This window comes from Gobio gobio, assembly GCF_949357685.1.
Source record: "Gobio gobio genome assembly, chromosome: 6".
Taxonomy (NCBI): domain Eukaryota; kingdom Metazoa; phylum Chordata; class Actinopteri; order Cypriniformes; family Gobionidae; genus Gobio; species Gobio gobio.
Genome location: NC_137102.1, coordinates 52,196,989 through 52,204,113, shown reverse-complemented (window position 1 = coordinate 52,204,113; position 7,125 = coordinate 52,196,989).

The following is a 7,125-nucleotide window of genomic DNA, read 5'->3' as shown; positions in this document are numbered from 1 at the left end:
TTCGAGGTGACACCAGCTTGAAAAATAGGGCATATAAGTTCCAGTGATTACTATTTTACTTTGAACCATTTTATTTGTTGATTTCATACACTGCTTCAATGTTTTTTTTATTTTTATAATTGAAGCTTCTCTTTTTACTTGACCTACTAAACGTAGGTAGCAGAATTGCCTTAAAATTGATATCCCTGTCTGTGAATGTATGTATTTGTTTTGAGTTCTTGTGTATCTGGTCAGTCATTTGCTGTAAGGCATTGCTTGTAAAAAGGTTCCTTCCTTGTGGCGACAACTTGTGATGTATTAGATTGAACAAGCTGTGGTTGAAACAGCCTACATAGTTCTCTAAAATATGTAATATATGCACAGTTGTCTCATGGTCATTCACTAGCTTCTTAGTTAATGTTTCCATAACATCATCTGTTGTAATTGTTGTTTGAAAAGAATATTTGAATCAAGTATTGGGGAAACAACAAAATTTAGAGGAATGATTTTACAGAAGTAAGCATGTGATTGAGAGTTTGTGACTAATAATGTTTCTGTAGAGCATGTTGGAAGTGACGCATGGGGAAAAATGGGGAAACCATAGATTAAACTGATAAAATAGCTCTGTTCAATAGATAAAATGACTAAAGTGCTTTTGCACTAAGTTAGTGGATAATATTTGCATTGCTCTCTGAAGTGTGCCTATATTTGTAAAACAGTCACCTTATGAAGAGTATAATTATTATTTAAAGGTCCCATGGCATGAAATTTTCATTTTATGAGGTTTTTCAACATTAATATGAGTTCCCCTAGCCTGAATATTGTCCCCAAGTGGCTAGAAATTTTGATCGGTGTAAAACCGAGTTCTGGCTGTCTCTCTCTGCCTTTGAGAAAATGACAGCCCAGTAGTAAGTATGCTATGCCAACTGTCAGAATGATTTATGGCTTTGACCTTTGACCTTTAGGGGGCGGGGCTTCCAGGTGAGGGGGTCATCCGGTATAGATCAGAATGACCTTTGACCTTGTTGTTTCCCCTCCCCTCCCCTCTGGGATAATATATCATGTTTTGACAGAAAGTTTGAGTTTTTGACATACGGTTTTTTGTTTGAAGTTAGTATAATATATCATGTTTTGACATAAAGTTTGAGTTTTTGACATACGGTTTTTTGTTTGAAGTTAGTATAATATATCATGTTTTGACATAAAGTTTGAGTTTTTGACATACGGTTTTTTGTTTGAAGTTAGTATATTATATCATGTTTTGACATAAAGTTTGAGTTTTTGATGTCGCTGTACTGTGAAAACTGAAGTGTATTTCACACAAACAGGATTCACAATATATCATGTTTTGACAGAAAGTTTTTATCTTTGATGTTACGGTTTTATTTTTTGAAGTTAGTATATCATGGTTTGACAGAAAGTTTGAGTTTTTTGATGTCAGGATCTCCCTCCCACCCTCCGCATTCCAGAGTCGCGTATATAAATGGTCAGTTTGTTCTACAGCAATCAGACAGAGAAACATGAGCACGGACGATTTATCCCTCCCTAAATCCCCAGAGGCGGGGATGCGCAGCAGGATGATGGACAGGCTGACTATGGCGCCTAGAAAACCGTACGGTCACATCCGTCTGACAAATTTTCTCCATGAAATCTCGGACTGGACTAAAGGTGAATTTACATCTTATAGTGACCGTATATACGGGTACAGATTTCATAAACCAACTCGAGTTGTTACGCTCTACTAGGGATGGGCGATATCTTATCGTTTGCGATATACCGGTAAAAATTCTCCCCACGATAAGAATTTGCCTTCCCGCGATAATAACGATAAAGCCTAGTTGATGGCACGACCCATCCGCTCCGTGCCACCGCTGGCCGTCTCTTGATGCCCTAAACGTTATTACTTTATGATGGCCGCGGTGGCTGCGTTCGTCACTCTGTATAGCTGAACGGGGGTTGGAGAGAGAATTTCTTGTGGTGACCCACGCAGCACTTGGTGCTCTACGCGCAGTGCTTGATAGGAGCTGCGGCACTGAATCCGCATCTCACGTGCAGAACGAAAACAACTATGGTGGAAGCTGCGGAAGAGTTCATAGCTAAACGAGGGGCTACCTGAGGGCAATCTGAACCATACAGATGTATTTTCACTCGCTGAGCACTTGGACTAAGCGCTTAAGAGATTTGCTCTTTCTTAATCGATCGGTAAAGCACACTATTTCAGTTAATCTCAATGAATGCGCAGTGTATATGACGCACATTAAACACTAGTGTGAGGCGCGCGACTGAGAGCGCTCAGTGTTTCACACACACTCAAAGAGAGAGCGAGAGAGTCTTATACCAAACAGAATTGACGTGCTACATGTAAACAATATCCTTTGTTGCATTTTCCTGTAAAGTAATGGCGTTTATTTGGAATTATTCAGCCTTTCGTGAACAGGAAGAAAGGAATGCACAAACGGGAATCTCATTGGCTGGCGCGCACCTATTACTGGCTCTGCTATTACTGTGCCTGTTTTGATTTCAGCCAATCAGTTGGAATGAACGCTGACAACGTGATTAATATTCATGAACCCAGAAGCTCATTATTCCTTAGTGCAGTTTATTTTTATTAGTAGAATAATTTGTGGTATTATTATATTATCAACTCAAATTACTGAAGTTCTATCATTAAATCATTATTTTAAACTTTTTTGTAATCTGAAGACATTTTTGGGATAATTACTTTTGCTGTTTCTGCTATTTTTACCACTGTTTGCACCATGTATGAATAAATACAGAATCGGTTTACATGTAAAACTTTTCATTGATTTAAAAATTATTTTTGTTTGTATTGTGTGACGTTTTTTAGCACAGTTGCACTATTTAAACATTTCCTGCAATTATATCTGCAACTTTTCCATTTCTGAAAAGGCTGGTGTGGAATTTTACATAAAAAAATTATTAATTAAATATATATATATATAAAACATGGGGAATGATACTACATTTATCGTCATTGATATCGTTATCGCAATAAATACTAGAAAATATCGGGATAAATTATTAAGTCCATATCGCCCATCCCTACGCTCTACACCATTGACAGTCCAGGCGAGTTTCAGCCCGGGGAAGTATTGTATGTGTTGTATTTCCCGAAAAAGACTGGTCTCTATTTTACAATTCTGTCTTGAGGGATCTGAATGACAGCCATGAAGAGCTTTTGTACGTTGGAGAGTGGGACGGGGTGACCCCGAATGTCCGAACGTGTGGTAGGTGACCATGCTAAAAAGAATCCCAAAGATTCTGTTTACATATTCTGTTGTAAAGACAAGACAAAGCTCACCAAGAATCAGTCAGGAGGTGTCCTGCCTAAAGATCATCACGATCTGTATGAGCTGCAATTTTTGTTCAAGTGGTGCGATCTGGATCTGTTGGCGTCTGTTTTTTCAACCATAAACAAACTGTTCAAATGGTGCGACATGCATGATGGATACAATGAAATTAAAGTGCAGCTGTTCCACCCCGAGAAATGCGCGCGCAGCAGTCAATACGCTATGTCGTCCACGCCCATCCACTACCGGCATCATAAAGCTCGACGGTCAGACCCTCCCAAGCATCATTTATAAACCATGACTGACGACGGCGCTTCAGACCCCGCTCATGTGTGTAGCTGCGGTATCTCTTTCGGCAGCATTCTCGAACCCCCCGACGACAACGCAAGCAGCCATAGTCTGACATTCACCCCGGGACCATCGGACCTCCACAAAGACTGGGGATCGAAATTCGAAAACGACTGGGGCGGTCCGGCTAACATCACCAACCCCTCCAAAGACTGGCTGGATAAATTGGGCTCGGAGCTCGGATCACAAAACCTGACTTACCTCCCCGCTGCTAAAGCCAGTTGCGACGCTACAGACAGATGTTTCAGCGACGTTGGATTCAAAATCATAAAAGCAGCGACCGTGGTGCTGCTGCAACATCTCATCGGCGACAAGCTTAAGAACGAATGTGGGACGGGGTGACCCCGAATATCCGGTACCGTGTGGTAGGGGACCATGCTAAAAAGAATCCCAAAGATCCGTTTTTTTAGCCTTCTTTCTCAAAGGCTTGCCGCATGCTCCGGGGGTTCTGGTCTAAAGCAGAGCCGGTAGGAACTATTTGATCCTCAGCTTTCGCCGGAGTGGGGTCAGGTACGACTCGTCTATCTGTTACGACAACGACGGTGTGGTCTTCATTATCTTCTTGAGCGACGTCCCCCCCCGCGGGAAACCAGGTTGCGTAATAAAATGAATGAAATCTAAAATAAATAAATAAATTAATTAATAAATTCAAAAACGTTGAGAAAAAAACATGGGTCTTGTTTTACCGTCAGCTGCGCTGTCTGCATCAATCTCCCGAGTAGCTACTGTGAATAAAAAAGAGTATCAATTAAAATAAGTATACATTTTTTTATCATTTATAAAAGAATAGAAAAAAAGATCAGTCCTCACACGCATCGACGACATCGAAAGCATCGCTTTCAGTATTCGAACCTGGGGAGCAAAAATCCTGTTATGAATGGAAACGATTGTGAGTCGTTTTATATACGTGTTGGATGACACGCCTACAGACAGACAGACGTTGAAAAAAAGAGTCAATCTTTAAATAAATCATTATTTTCTGAATGTTATATCACCCCGGTGCGCTAGGGGGCATAATTTCGCCATAACAGGATGTAGTTTTAATTCCGGGACACAAGGTGGCGCCGGAGAGCCGGTCTGTTCCCGTATCAGTAGCATCAGAGCCCGTCTACGGAGAGCCTGCCCACTTCCTATTAAGCCCTGTTGTACAGAATTTTGGTTGTAGTACCACCAGAGTTCCACTGGGGGCGATCGCCATGAGTGCAAAATGAATGGAAGTCAATGGGGCTTGACGGCTAAATTTGTCTCTTTCACCCGATTGCCGTTGAGAAATCTCAGAAATGATTGTAGATTTTGCAAGTTCAACATGGGTTTTAGGTCGAAAGTTGAATGAACGAGTACTTATGTCCTTTTGATTTCTTACAGGTTGAGTTGTTGTTGTCCATAACACGCTAGCATTCTGCTAATGAACGCTGATTGGTCAGTGAAGGACTGATTACGACCAGAGATCCCGCTTGATGGCATCGTGTCATCTGAAGCGGGACCAGAAACAAACAAAACAAAAACTCTTCTAGCACGTGTATTTACCTGTGTCAGCTGTGTTGTCGATGCCTCGAGAGAAAAGAAAGTGCAGAGCGCGAAAGCACCAGAGCGACTGAATGATTGCCGTTAAGCAGTATCTCTGGTCGTACATGTGTATGACGTCATTGACACTTTAAAAGACTTTTTAAAGCAAATAAGTGACTCTAAAAAATCTAACACCCAGCAATGTGTAATTTATTTGCATTTCCTTTCGAATACAACATTCAAATTACTAGATAAAAAATTATATCCTGAGAAAAGTGGATTTTTATTGGTATAGCGCCATAGACCTCCATTCATTCTGCACTCGTCCTGTGAGCGCCCTCATATGGAATCAGAGAGGAACTGCAACCAGTTCAGAAGCCGGAAGTTCAGTGAGAGTGAAACTTCTCGCCATATTAGACATTCTCTGGTAGCATGCTGTTTAAGACAGCGGCTAAAACAAGCTTTTATGTTTTAAAATAATCTAGCAATATATCAAAAACAGATCGATCTGACTTGTGAAACAGACATACATTCAAAACTAGTTTTGATACACGATATCATACAGGTTTAAGAGCAGTTAGCAACGTAGCACGTGCTGCTAAGCTAAACCCACGTATTGGGAGTGACGCTGGGGGCTGTCTTTATAAAAACATGAATGACGCGATGTCTAAATACAATGAAATCTAGCGAACCCTACATTGAATTAATAACTTGTGTCTGTCATAAATTATGTTTTAATTAAAACACCATTGCAGTAGAACAATACTGGAAACCAGTTATATTAATGTGATATGGTTAAAAATTAAATAAAACTTTTAGATGAAAATCAATAGCATAATGCATCCATAATTAAATAATAATGCATGTGTGTTTAAAACAGTATGAATAAAATACATATTTGCCTGACAAAGATTGTTTAAAAAATAATAAAACTATGTTACAGAAAACACCATAGACCCAATGGATGTTTTAAAAAACAATACACCCAAGAATGTATGATTAAAACACAAATAGCTCAATGCTTAAAACAATAATGCAGATTTAATTATAGCTGATAATACACCAATAACTCAATGCTTAAAACAATAATGCAGATTTTAGTTATAGCTGATAATACACCAATACCACATTGCATGTTTAAAGCACCATTGCATAACATCATAGCATTAAATATAGAGAGAAAAAATACTCACCGTTTTGCATTTTTGATGAGGGATGATGAGCTGAGATGCTGCAGCCAAGTTTGTCCAGAAATATGTAATGTTTGCTTTTCCCACACTTGTACTTATAGATCATGGTAAATATTGGAGAAAAAACACTGTTGTGTCCAATAGATGGCGTCGTTGCACTATGAATTTTATTACATTATCTCATGACCGACCATGACCTTTTGGGGCCTACTGAATGCTTTTCACTTGAGACTGTCACAGGCGGCCTGCTCCTACGGATGTACTACTGCTAAAATATTATAATTGGGTAATAAATTAGGAGAGATCTAAAGCGGTATGCTTATTCACCTGTCACACACACACACACACACACACACACACACACACACACACACACACACACACACACACACACACACACACACACACACACACACACACACACACACACACACACACACACACACACACACACACACACACACACACACACACACACACACACACACACATGTAGTGTTTTCATCTTTTATGGGGACTTTCCATAGGCGTAATGGTTTTTATACCGTACATACCGTATATTATATCCCCCTACACTGCCCCTGCCCCTAAACCTAACCCTCACAGGAGACATTCTGCAATTTTACATTTTCAAAAAACATCACTTAGTCTGATTTATAAGATGTTTTCCTCATGGGGACCTAAAAATGTCCCCACAAGGATGAGGATTTCGGATATTGCTATCTTTGTGGGGACATTTTGTCCCCATAACGTGATGATTACCAGTCCACACACACACACACACACACACA